Source organism: Halictus rubicundus, chromosome 13 (assembly GCF_050948215.1).
Source record: "Halictus rubicundus isolate RS-2024b chromosome 13, iyHalRubi1_principal, whole genome shotgun sequence".
NCBI lineage: Eukaryota > Metazoa > Arthropoda > Insecta > Hymenoptera > Halictidae > Halictus > Halictus rubicundus.
In genome coordinates, this window is record NC_135161.1 from 12,800,071 (window position 1) to 12,814,090 (window position 14,020).

Here is a 14,020-nt window from a genome sequence, read left to right on the forward strand (position 1 = left end):
TCGCGGCGATGCATTACGCATGCACGAGGTCTCGGTGCATCGCGGGCACGCACTCGCGCCCGGCCCGAAGTGCATCAGCCGATTGCATTCGCGGAGAACGCGGTTGCATTGGCGGCCAGGCCAGCCAATCGGGTTATCGGGCGACGAATTCACCCCTCCAGGCCCCGCTCGAGCGGATACGAGGCGGGCAGTTTGCTTTAAGGATCTCTCCTCGTTCCAACGGCGATTTTTTCTTTCTTTATTTATTGCCGCGGCTTTTCTACTGCTTCTTTCTCTCCTTCTTCTTCTTCTTCTTCCTCTTCTTCTTCCTCTTCTTCTTCTCTTGAGGACGATCGCTGTCTCTCTCTCTCTCTATCTCGTGGCCCTTCTTCTGTGGTCTACGACCCTGCTCGAGATTCAACTGCATTGTCGCTGGATCGATTTTAGGGTTTCGAGCGCATTTTTTTTTTGGAGACCCGAAGACTTTTTTTTTCTATTCGAAAATTTGCTCGCTTTGCGCGTAAAGAGCAAAGCGTTCAATTTTTCTGCCATTGCACTGCGGATTTATTTATTTAGGGTCTGCTTCCCACGTGTTTTAATTTAGGATTATTATTAATTGAACGCGACTCCTACGGTGATGATTAGACTGCGGATTTATTTATATAGTGTCTGCTTCTCATGTGTGTTAATTTACGATTATAATTAATTTAATATGACTCTTACAGTGATGATTACACTGCGGATTTTATGAAGAAAATGAGTAATTCAAAACAGTAAAAAGATTAAAATAGTTTAACAATGTCGATATACCATTTTTAACATATACAAGTGACTAGTGATCAAAATAAATTTTTACTCGGCTCCTGTGGATTGCAATTGACGTCTAAAAATTTTACTTTGCACAAAGATCCGCAGTCTAGCGATGATGATGAATGGAAGTATGGCTCTTTCTATTCAAATTGCACTGATTACGGTATGAAAACAGTGCTAATTTGAATAAGGCGTTCTCGCGTGCACGAGGTAAAACTCGTCGAGCAAAATTAAACAACAGATTCGTGTCTCTATCCATTTCCTCCAACTGGCAGCTAGACTGTGAAAGTTCATGCGACTATTAAACCAATTTGCATGCGTAAGAATAAAATAACAATTCGGCGGACTTGTTAAACATTCCGTAACGTTCCAAACGAGGGAATCTCGGCAGACCATTTTGTACAGCACGCATTATCGAATTTTACAACCGTAGGCTCCGAGGAGGTACTAATTTTAGAATAGTCATTAGGCCATACTACTAAGTGTTTTATCATGCTGCAAACATGATCGAAATCGCGCTATGTCACCTTGAATACCATACGTTACCCAATTTTATAACTTTCGACGCCGGTAGGACTCGGTAAATCTTAGATGAATACTGAAATTAGTATTAAAACAAATTTGCTAAATTTATACATATACACACAGAAATACAATAGCCGGCATTGGGTTCACTCTATTAGGCGTTCCATTAATCTTGAAGCGAGATAAAAATCGCATTAAATTACGTCGAACTTCGCACATTATCAATGATCGTCGATAAATCGAACGCGTCAAATCCGCTGAACCGTATGCGTATACTAATTTTTCTAATCTAATCTACCTACGGAAAGAATACAACAGCAATCAAATCATACTACCAGACGTCCCATCAACCTCCAGATTTTATTTTAGGCCACCACAGGGTTTCCATAACATATATATGCAATTTTATAATTCAAAATTTCTTTAAAATCATTATCTCCATAAAACGACATATTGTACATATTTAGAAAACACAAGTGAACTGCGTGTCTGTATGGAAAATAAAAATTATGTCTCATTTCTCCCCGGAAAAATTCATAGAGAAAGATTAGAAAGTTTAAAAATATCGCCCCTCCTCTGAAATTATCGAGAACTAATAAGACAGTTATTCAAGCATGATCAAAATTATGAAAACAATGTCCTCCACATCGAAGACTGCTGGTAGGCCAGATCTGGCTTAAAGCTTAATAAAAAAAAAAAATAATCGGAGACCAATTCATGCTCCCCAACATTCCCGCGTCCGATTTCAAGATCGTCTGCTGCGGGGTTAATTAACGCGTCCATCACGTTATTATTTCGTATTCCCGTCTGGCCCCGATACGCCGTTTTCCCTGTAGAAAATGAAACGCGCCGAGCAAGGAATTCTCGCGATTCATATTCAAATGAAAACGCGCTAATCACCGGCCTTTTCGCTGTGCGCGCGCCTTGTTAGGGGATCGCGCGATCCCCATATCGCACCGCATACGCTGAAAGCAACGGAGATTTATGATCCATGATTTACACGTTCGCCTGGCCCAAAAGTTCCCGCCTTAATGCGCTCTCTTTATCCTGTCAGATAACATTTGCATATGCAAACCACGCGGTTAGTTTTCCTTTCATAGCCTCTTTGTTCCTCGAGGTACGATGGTCCTTTGTTTCCGGAGATATCGCTCATTTAATTACGTAATTTGCTTCGCTGAAGAATCACGCATTCGGATTAACTGTTGTCTCTCGTTTTCTGGAGATTTTGGTGGATCTTGCAATTTTTGGAAATTTTATAGGGAATGTTTAAACTCATTTAACTCGATTTTATCCGCTTGGAAAGTTACGTAGTTTTCTTAGCTGTGAGAGGAGAGTAATCATTTAATTTTTATTTCGTTTTGTCTCATTTTTTGAGCAATTCAGAAATTTAATTCGATTTTAAACCAGAATTTCCTTAGCTGTGAATACAGTGTAGTAATTTAATTTTTATTTTTGTTTTCAGTTCAGAAATTTCCTTAGCTGTGAATACAGTGTAATAATTTAATTTTTATTTTTGTTTCGTCTATTCTCGTCTCATTCTTTTCAAAGAATCAGTTCAGAAATTTAACACGATTTCAAGCTAAAATGTTCTTAGCTGCGATTACAGTGTAACAATTTTATTTTTACTTTCGTTTTCAGTTCAGAAATTTAATTCGACTTTAAACCAGAATTTTCTTAGCTGCGAATGGACTGTGATAATTTGACTTTTGTTTCTTCTCTTTCTGCATCTCATTCTCTCGAAACAATCAGTTCAGAAATTGAATTCGATTTTCAGCTAACATTTTCCCGCATGTGAAACTTTTGGAAACGGTTTTTAAAAATGTCCTACGTTTTAGATCGGACCTGGAAGAAACGTTTCCCGTCAGACATTTATAGAATCGTTTGTTAGGAACTTTCTGGCTCACGATTGCCACCGATTTTTCTCCGGTTCGAAAAAGATTCCGAGCAACCGGGGTAATTGCCAGACGGCCGAGTTATTGCCCAACAATCCGGAAAGGATAGGAATTGTTGTCATACTGCGATTCGGTAATTCGAAACTGCCGTGATGCAGAGAAGCAACGTTGTTGCCGGCAGTCCCGTCATAAAAGTTAATATTCCGTTCTCGGGTCGGTGGGTTCGTGCTGAACCGCTTTCACATTGAACAATAATCCCGTTGATCCGACGATTCCGGCTCCGAATAAAACGTTCCGGCGCGGCCGAAGAAAATGTTCGGCCGATTAGCGAACGCGAGAGCTCTCTTTTCGCGGATTCGCGAGAAAGGAATCTCTAATGCAGCCGTTTACGGTTGTCCGCCGATCAAAGACGAAGAAATTAGTGTCTCGGTTTTTATCAATTACGCCCGTAACACCGTTCGCGAAGCAGCGCGTACAATGTGCCCGAGCACGTTGCAGGCCGGCGAATAATTTCGGTTTTATCTGTTCGACGAATCTTATCGCTTCTACGTGGATCTTCCGCGTGAGTTATCAACCGTGACTCGCGATTAGACTGTCGACGATTATGCACTTGTGGTCTGCTTAATTATCTCCGGTGCCGATGCTTCAGGAAATTCCATAAAATCTGGCGAAAATCTTTCTTTTAGCGTCCATTAAGTTACTCGCGAATTTACGGCTTGCAATTAGAGAGATCGTTGGAAATGCGGTGCAGAAATTTTCGTTTTAATTGCGTAAACGTGCAGAGTCAAATATTCAGTACAGAGACTAAAACAAAATAGCATTATTTCGAATTTGGTGTCATTCCTAAGTGTCCTAAGAGAAAGGGGATTGAAAGCTCATTATTCCTGTGCAATATAATACTTCCCAAAAATCAATTCGACTACCGATTTAATTTCTAGAATTCCTACAGTCTTAAATTTATTATTATAACGTGAGAAAATGTAATTTTTCAAGCTTCTAATATTTAATTAATTAGAAAGTAGATCTGCAGAGTCCTGAGAGAAAAGGGATGGAAAGCTCCAGTGCATTCTATTTGCAGAAAAAGAAAGTGTTGACTACCCCAAATATTTTTGGAGTTGCTACTGCTTTAAGCTCGCTGTCACATTGTTGGACAGCGGGGGGAGTAATTGGGAAAATCATCGGGCACGTCATCGGCATCCCCAGAATTCTGCACGCGAGCCGGATGACGGATGCACGCGATGGGGACGCACGGGACAAGATCGAGGAAGCGTCCAGGGAGAAGTAACGAGGTGCGAGGCCGAAGCCACCGGGAGATTAATTAAGTACTAAGTGAAAAAAAAAGAAACTGGGAGGAGGTGCGAGATGATTGCCAGCGATTGGCCAGGGAAGCCGGGCCTGGAATTTAATAAGCAACCCGCCTTATCGGCGGTTCCCACGTCGCGTTCCGTTGCGGAATGCATAAATGCATCGCGAATTCGATCTCCTACGAGATTCGGTCTCGTTTCAATTGTCATAATTAATCGGGGGAACGTGGACACTTTTCCCGATATAATACACCCCCAATGCAATAAAAGCCAGAACCAGCCATTTTGTTAGTAATGTCAACAAAAGTCGGAACTTTACCAATGCAATTTCTACATCAATTTTTACTTAGGAAATCTCTTTGCTATGAATAAGAATTTTTCCACCCCTTAGTGACCTCTAAAACAGCTTCAGAACCACTAAAAGCCCCACCAATACACCCCCAATTCATTAAAAGCCAGATGTTAATGAAAACCAGACCTTGGCCAACGCAATTTTTACATCAATTTTAGTTTGATAAACTTCTTCACTATCCGTATGAATTTTTCCACCCCTTGGTGACCCCTAAAACAGCCTCAGAACCACAAAAATCCACTAATACAACCCCAATTCATTAAAAGTTGGGTGTTAATAATGTCAATAGAAACCAGTACTTTGCTAATGTAATTTCTACATAAATTTTACCTTAGTAAATCTCTTTACTATCGATACGAATGTTTCCACCCCTTAGTGACCCCTAAAACAGCCTCAGAACCACAAAAATCAAAAAGATAAAAGTGAGAACTTACCACTTCAATTTCTACATAAATAGTAACTTGGGAAGCTTTTCAGTACTATCACTATGAATATTTCCACCCCTCAAGTGTCCTCTGAAACAGCTTGAAACCCCACAAAAATCCACAAACACACCCCGAACTCTCCGAAACTCGAAATAACGCGACGCGTGAAAACAGGCTGGATAAATTGCGATTTCTGCCCTTTAAAACGACCACCACCCCCTCGAGATGTCCGAGAGAAGGGTGTCCCCCTCGAAGAGGATTTTTTCCGCCACCATGACAAAATTCGAGCACCTCGGAACGAGCGTCTACAACGTTCTTCCCGGAAGATCAAAGATGACGGTCCGCGGAGTAGAAAGGGGTGTCGTCAGTTAGGGGTGCGGTAACGAGGGAAAGGGGGAGGGAGGGTCGATTTTAAAATCACAATGGCAGACACACGTCTCTCTGCTCACCCCAAAACGCCGGCTGGCTCCGTCTGTTCGTCCTCTCCCCGTCGCGTCGAAGCATCTGCGTCTGTTCCGCTCCTAAACGCTTCTTCCTGCACGCTTATGGTTGTCGGTGTGTGTGTGTGCGCTCGTGTATGTTTGTGTCGGTCCGTGCGATGGAGAAGAGAAAGGTGTGCGGGCACGGGCGAAGCACGCGTTTCCGAGGATTCCGCAGGAATACAACCCCTGCGCGGCACCTCTCGTGCCAATCGCAGGGAAGGGGATGCCACCCCTTCCTCAAACATTTTAAACTTTTTTCCCCCGGAGAACACACCCCTCTCCCCGGAACGTTGTCTCCGCGATTTAACGACCCACGACTTTTCCGAGGGGAGGGTCGCTACGGGGTGGCTTCGTGCCGTTACGATTTTTTATTTCGATTTTTACCGATCAGCCCTGGAAACTAACCCTGGTAAAAATTATGTCTATTTAAATTGTGTGTATCATTTAGTCGTATTTCCAATGTGAAAAATATTTCCAGTAAAGATAAAAACAAATAAAATTTTGTTAAATTGATTTTGAATATTTTAAGGGAGAAAAATTGAAATTTGAGTCTCCTTCTGTAGTAAATAGTGACAGCGTTGAAATTAGTGGAAAAATTGTAGGGGGATGCAAAAGACTGTTCGCTCAGAGTGCTCCACAGAGTATCGTGTTTTCGTCCCCGATCGAACACTATATTTAACCTCAACGGCGGACAACCTGATACACGGCAAGGGGTGTTTCTCGCTTTTCGAAATTCTACTTTTGTGCTCGAGTTCGGGCTATTTCCGTGACGCTCCATAGGGATGCTCGACACGGTACGTCGACTGCGACCCGCAGGCATAAACATTCAGCTGTACTCACAAGAGAATCGAGAACGGGCCCTGTGTCTCTGTTGTAGAAAAAAAAAGAGGAAAAAAGCGCCGCATTCGCAGTGGGTTTCTGACGCCACAATCGATGCTTTTAGAAATAAAATACTGTGTCTCTTTTTCGGTGATCCGTTACAACTGTTGGACTCTTTGAATTGGCTTTGGAACTGTTTGCATGAACGTGGCACATAATTCTTTCTTTCCCCTTAAAAATAACCCTTAAAAATAATTTTTAGCAACGTTTTTAAAAACGTCTGGACGCCTGATACAATTTTCTCTGTACCGATCAAAAGAAATAATTCATTTTCTGATTCAATCTGAATTCTAAAAATTCTACGGAAGCAAAAATACCTACAAATAACGTGAATACAATAAGTTTTCTATTCTGAATATTGCACTAAAAAATTGTGCCAGTTCTCCAGTTTTAGGAATGGCATTGAAAAGAGGTTTTTGAAGAAGAACTTTAGGGGTGGAATTGAAGAAGGGTTGCGAAGACCTCCCCCGGCTTTAAACTCGAACAAAATGGCGTCGGTCACATGCAGATTGGCTAGGTGTCGGTCGAAAGGAGTTATGGCAAAGGGTGGTTTCTCTCGGAGGGCGGTTTCGCGCTTGCGCTCACAACCCTTCCCTCTTTCATCCCCTATCAGCTCCTAGCCTAAAATCTCTTTCATTATTCACGTTTTTTTTTATTGGTTACCTGTACCGATCCAGGTAGCCAACATTTACATAATGGCGTCTATCTCGACCTATTAAAAGTTCACAATGAAAGTTTCAACCCTCCTGCGTTTCATCCCTTTTGGGAAGCCTGCATAAGTGCACAGGATTTGCATACGCTGCAATATCGATCCTGGAACAGTTCCCAGCTCCAGCAGGGATTATCCGGTCGAGGGAAAGTGCATTTTCGAAATGGTACACAGGGGTGGACGAGCGTTAAGGTAGCTAGGGCAGACGCAGGGAGCAGGCTGGGCTTTATCGATCGCAGCTCCGACAAGGGCAACCAGCAAGAAATAGGGAAACCGTTCGTCCGCGATGAATGCCGATCCTTTGTCTTTCTTCTCCGGGCTGCTTTTTGGCAGCCCGAATCAAGGGTGAGTTGTCTTGGACGGGCTGGAAAAAGATCAACCCCCTGCACCCCCTGTTACTGCTGGATTTCGAGAGGTGGATCTCTGGTCCATTAACACGGGATTTTCAAGTCGATCGTAAAAGACACTGACACTCGCGAAAAGGTTCATTCTTAGGGTGATGTTTATTTAATTCGATTAGGTTCATTTCTCACCCCCATACGATCTTCCAAAAATAATTGCACAAGAAAATCCTAGTGTGAGCATAACTGGAAGATTGCTGATCTTTGAACGTCTGTAGCTTCGCTTAAAAAAATCGTGTGGTATTCTACCTGGGCTCGTTTTGAAGGGAAAATTGTCTACTTTCACAGCCTTAAATATAATTTTATTGAAAAATTGTTTTCTGTTATGAAAAGGAAGTTAAAAGAGAAAGAGTGGAGTTGCCTTTTCACTTTTGAAATTTTGCGATTTTAAACGACTGTACGTAGCTGGAAAAATTTTTTCTCGAATTTATTTTGATGCGATCTTATAGAGGGATGTTTCCTTTTTAGAATGAGCCTTCAAAAAGTGATCTACGATTTTTTGTTACAACTCTACAGTGCTTTAACTGATGAGTGGACCACTATCATCGTAACGACTACAAGTATCCATCTGAATTAAAAATCTAGTATAACGATTGAAAAATAGAATATAATATTTGATAAATATGAGAATAGTGTTGTCATTAGTGTAGTAAATAAGCCAAAAATAAACGTGTCGAGAGAGAAGAGAGAGAGAGAGAGAGAGAGAGAGAGAGAGAGAGAGAGAGAGAGAGAGAGAGAGAGAGAGAGCAAGAAAGGTAGTAGAATAAAAGGAGACCAGCGGATGCGATATAAATCGTCGGTAGAATTTATTTTGTCGATAACGATGTCGGTTAATTACATTGAGGCAATTAAATTCCTCGGTGGGATTCATTAGGATGACGCATTATAGTGGAAAATTTATGCTGTTTACTCTGGAACTAATAAAGTGGCCTTTATCTAGAAAAAGAGGCCGATAATCACGCGTGTTACTCCTACGGTCAAGATAATAATACTAACGCGAGCCACTTTTACGGGATTAATCGGAAAAAAACTAGCGCCGCGACGCGACGAGACGCCAACCACGGGGAAACGTGCTACATTGTATTATCAACCAGTCACGTTGACGGCGACGCCTAGAAAAAGAGTGTTACACGATAAAATTGATTAGGATCGAACTTCTATTACAGCCGCTCCAAGAAACTCTCCATACATTCATTCCGACAAAATTATTCTATTAAAACTGCACCGGACAAATTGGCAAGAAACTATCAAACGTTCTTACGTGCATCGTAAAACATTAATTTAATAGTTGACAAAACTACTTCCTGTATCTCTCAATACATCTCTTCAATTTACATGAAATATTTTTTAGAAAACGTGTATCTATACACTTGCTTATTAGTTTACAAAAAGTCTCGTATATTTGCCTAAATTACATAACAAATTTGACATTCTAAACCGAAAACCAAAAATCACAATAGAACATGAAAACAACAGGAAACAGATAAAAAGATAAGCAGGTGAAACAACAATCTATATTCAATCTCTCTATAATCTGTACACAATATTAAACATTGGACATGCAACACCGGAGTGCCACAAGCAAATAAAAAAATTTAACAACGTTGCACTTAAAAGCAAAACATACCGCACTAAACCTTTCCTCGTGCCTAACAATCCTCGAATTATAAAAGTGAAAGTGCGCATAACTATCCACAGTCTACTTGCACCCGACGCACCGCATAACGCACTGAAAAAAAAAAACACCGGTACTCGAGTCGTTCGATAAACAATTTCCGCGGGAACAACTTCCGCAACAAATATCATCCAAAATGATCGACGCGTTTCACGCGTCCTCGTGACGAGTGTATCAAATAAATTTCGTCGAGCCGACCGATAACGATAACAATTTCGATGCTCGAGGCAATCGAGAGCAATCCAGGAGCGATTAGAGATCTCGAGACAGACGATCGAGGCGCATCCGATGATCCACGGCGACGCGATCGACGCGCGCCGTTCTGCATTCCACCCTATTATTGAAATTACGAAATGGGGATCGGCGACGGTATCAACGCCGTCGGTGCTTCGTTTTGGTGGAGATAGGAGACTACTCGAGAGAGGAAAGCATTGTCCGATTAAAGGTCGTTCACACCTGGAAGACACGCTCTCTCTCTCTTCCTCTCTCGCTCTCTCGCTCTCTCTCTCTCTTCTTTAGAGCGACTCGAGGAAAGCATCTTTATCTGCGTGCACGCTGCATTTTCGTGGTTTGCGTTATCGGGATCTCCTGCTAGGTGTCCACGTGCGACACCGAATTTATCTATGTAGATACCCTGCCGACAGGTGAAGTGGACGGCCGATTGGCATCTACAGGTCTTGTAGGAATTTGTTTTTGGAAACGCGATTACCAACAATTTATTTTAAAATTAATTTTTAACAACCCCTTGAAATTCAGTATTTTCCTCTGAGCTTTACATCAGGGTTTGTAAATTTTTTCCACATGATTTCGAATTTTCCTTCGAAATTAAATGAACCTATCTTGAAGTGCGATTCTTCGCCATTAATTTGAGACCTTTAAAGTTTGAAAATTCCCAGGAGAACACATTTTAAAATTGATTTTTAACAACCCCTTGAAATTCAGTATTTTCCTCTGAGCTTTATATCAGGGTTTGTAAATTTTTTCGACATGATTTCGAATTTTCCTTCGAAATTAAATGAACCTATCTTGAAGTGTGATTCTTGGCCATTAATTTGAGCCCTTCAAAGTTTAAAAATTCCCACGGGAACAAATTTAAAAATAATTTTTAACCAACCCCTTAAAATTGAGTGATTCTTCTTCGGTTAGTCTTCGAACTAAGAATTTTATTTCCGAAAGGAAGGCATAAAATTCATTCTAATTGTATCAATGTACGAGGGTCCACGATAGAACACACCTAAGAATAATTTGTTTTCGAACAGGGAGGAGTCCGTGGACGGATCAGTTTTTTGATGGCGTTACAGGGTCCATTGCGGAGGATAAAGATTGTTTGTTTTCGAGCGGAGAGGAATCCGAGGGACAATTTTAATTCGAGTGGCCGCGCGAATCCGTAGCAATTTATTTATTGGAGAAAGTGCTCGAGGGCTATCCCCGGTCCAGCCAGGCGGCGCTTCGCCTGTCCTAAGCAGGATTCAATTTGGCCACTGCCCACGATTCCACCTTCAAAGAGGAATCACCATCCTATATAGCCCGGGCCGCCCTTCGTCGACGTGTACAGGCTCGGTCAGCGGCCTCCACTATTAATCTTATATCGAACGCTTTATCCGCGTCCGCTTCTTTCCTCCGCCGTTTTTCTCGACCGCCTCCAACCCCCATCTGGACCGTGTCTCGCCACCCCTCCGCCTCGACCTCTTCAACCCTTGGACGAGCAGGAATTTTCAATTCTTTCGAGTACCGCGGGAAAAGCAGATTGCTCGGGGCTGCGATCGCGACGAAATTTCAGCTCGACTGGACCTCTGTCCTCTCCTGGACCCGTGTACCTGGCGTTTCAACCCCTTCACCAAGCCCTTCGAACCATTCTAGAAGTGATCTTCTTCTTTCTATTTCTGTACTGGTCATTCTATGTTATACGTATTTTTTCAAATATTTTTTTATTGACGAGGAATCGATAAAACTTGATAGCTAGATCGGTCAGGGTTGAATCATAAGGGTTCGATTTCGGTGGATTTTAGAATGTGTTCCCGTAGGGATTTTTTAACTTTCGAGGGCTTGAATTAAAGGTAGGAGATAGTAGTTAATGACAGGGTTACCGACGTTTACAAAGAAATTCAAGATCATGTCGAAAAATTTGATAAATCCCGATTCTTAGCTCAGAGGAAACAGACTGAATTTTAAGGGGGCGATTAAAGCTAATTTTAAAATGTGTTCCCGTAGGAATTTTGAAACGTTTGAGGGCTCAAATTAAAGGTAAAAAATCACGCTTCAAAATAGGTATATTTGATTTTGAAGGAAAGCTCGAAATCATGTCGAAAAAATTTACAAATCCCGACCCATAGCTCTGAGGAGAATGACAGAATTTTATGGGGTTGTTTCAAATCAGTTTTAAGATCTGTTCCCGTAGGAATTTTCAAACTTTAAACGGCTCAAATAAAAAATAAAAAATGACACTTCAAGACAGGAATATTTAAATCCGAAGCAAAAATTCGTAATCCCCAGGAAATGTCGATAAATCCCCAGCTCAGGTAAAACAGTCTCAACTTTCAGAGTACGCTTCGAATCAATTTTGGACCGGCTTCTCGCAAGAATTTTCAAACTTTCGAGGGCTCAAATTAAAGCTTGAAGACCGCTGTTCATTCCAAGTTACGTCGACAAAAATTGATTATGAGGGTTCTGAAAAATCGATTTAGGGTTTAATCGTGGTCGAAAAGATGAAAATCGGAATGAACGCGTTCCGAGGATAAATCTCGTCTGGGATGATAAAGAAAAGAGGGATCTAGCATGGCGCAGGTTCATGGCTGGCCGCGATTAATCGCGCACGGAAATGGAAGGACGTGGAAACGAGCGTCGTCGTCGGACGCTCCTGGCAGGACATTGGCCAGGACGAATAAGTAATGTAGAGGTCCATTATGCTGAAACGGTGAAGGGTCTGGGCGACCAGGGTCAGCCAATCCCCCGGAGGGCCGTTAAAGTGAAATACTTCTGAATGCAAGGTGGCTGGCCGTCTCTTACCCCCTGTGTCCCCCCCGCCACCCCCTCACCCCGTTTCCCACCCCCTTGAGCTCTCTCTCTTTCTCGTGTTCGTCTCTCCTTTTTCACTGTCCCCTCGGCCCTACTCGTCCATAGGTAAATCGTTGTTATCTGGACAGTGATAAACCCGTGAATGGAGTTCGCGCCCGCTTCGACGAATGGGGGGAATGCAAAGGGAGAAACCGACCCTGTACCACCACCGATCATCAAATGGATGGCTCTGTTTATGCGAACCACGCTTGCTATTTCCACAGTCTTTCTCGCTGGGCGACGCTTCTTCTAATAGAAAGGGGGTTGCTGCTGTTCCGGACGCGACACGATCGAGGGAAATGACGTTTTCGGATAGTTGCTGGTAAATAGCAAACAGTTGGAGATAGCAACATTTGCATTTTCCTGCAAACTGGTCGTCGGATTTATTCATAAAAAATTTTATTTCGAGCGAAAGGGATTCGTGAGCTTATCTTGAGGGGACGGTGCATGAGATTATCAATTATTGTTGCTTTTTAATATTAATTTCGCTGTTCATTTGAGACTGGAAATGCTGGTAGCTGATTTTTAATAAATTATTGTCAAGTTCCAAACTTCCTGCCTCCGGAACAAGCTTCCTACCTTTCACGTTATAAATTTCTAGGGGAGTTAATTAATTCTCCTGGCGAGACTTTGTGACCTGGAATATTAATATCGACGTTTCCCTACAAGATGGCGTCGGGATTTTTATGTTTCACGCATTCGTTCGTCAGTTATGGTCACGCGAAGTCGACACTGTTCGATTTTGACTGTCGACTTTGTAAAATCCCGAGGCTCGCGGCAGTTCCACGGACTTTGTTTAAAATTCTACAGGGGCCCCGACATTCAATTACGCGGCATGTAAACGATATTTGTTATCTCGGGGAACAGAGGAGCTATTATGAAACAGCACGAGTTTCGCCGCTCCGCCTCTAATCGGAACGCTTCCGAAGAACCGCGTCCCGAAGAAACGACTGCGAACGATAATTATTCAGAATAACCAGGATTCCAGCGGTGCTCCGGGTATCTTTATTTCCCCGTTTAATTAATAGCGTCGGCAGTGACGGTGGTAATTAGAATTCTCCTCTCTTCTATCCCCCGTGAAGCGAGAGCAGAGCGCGGCGTTCGAACGCGTCCGACTACGCCGCTAAATAATTATTATTCCCGCTCCGCCGTTGCACAATTATTCAGCCGACGGCGGTGATTATTTGTCCGGGCGAGTGACTGTTTAAAAACAGTCGATCCCAGTCAACCGTGAAGCTCTCCGATCCGAAATCGTTCTCGATCGGCCGAGAAATCGGTCGCGTTATTAATGTTCCCGTTCTCCGCTCGCGATATTAGGAGCCGGTTTCGAGATTTGCGGGTCCCGTGGACCTCGGGGCGAGTCCTCCGGACATGATCTCGAGCTCCTATGGTTGGGATCGACGGTTCTTTTAATCTCGCGGTGTTTGCATGCACCCCCGGACCCGTTCCACCCCGCCGAGACAAACGGAAACAACCCCTAAAGGGGCGGTGATTTCGACGTCCTGGAAAATTCAATTACGCTCGCATGCTCGT

The 14,020-nt window shown here is 42.7% G+C and overlaps 1 protein-coding gene across 2 annotated transcripts in view; it reads left to right on the forward strand.

The window, feature by feature from the left end:
- Positions 1 to 14,020, forward strand: part of LOC143360265 (uncharacterized) — a 181,099-nt gene that overhangs the window by 89,143 nt on the left and 77,936 nt on the right. The gene's annotated exons all lie outside the window — the stretch shown is intronic.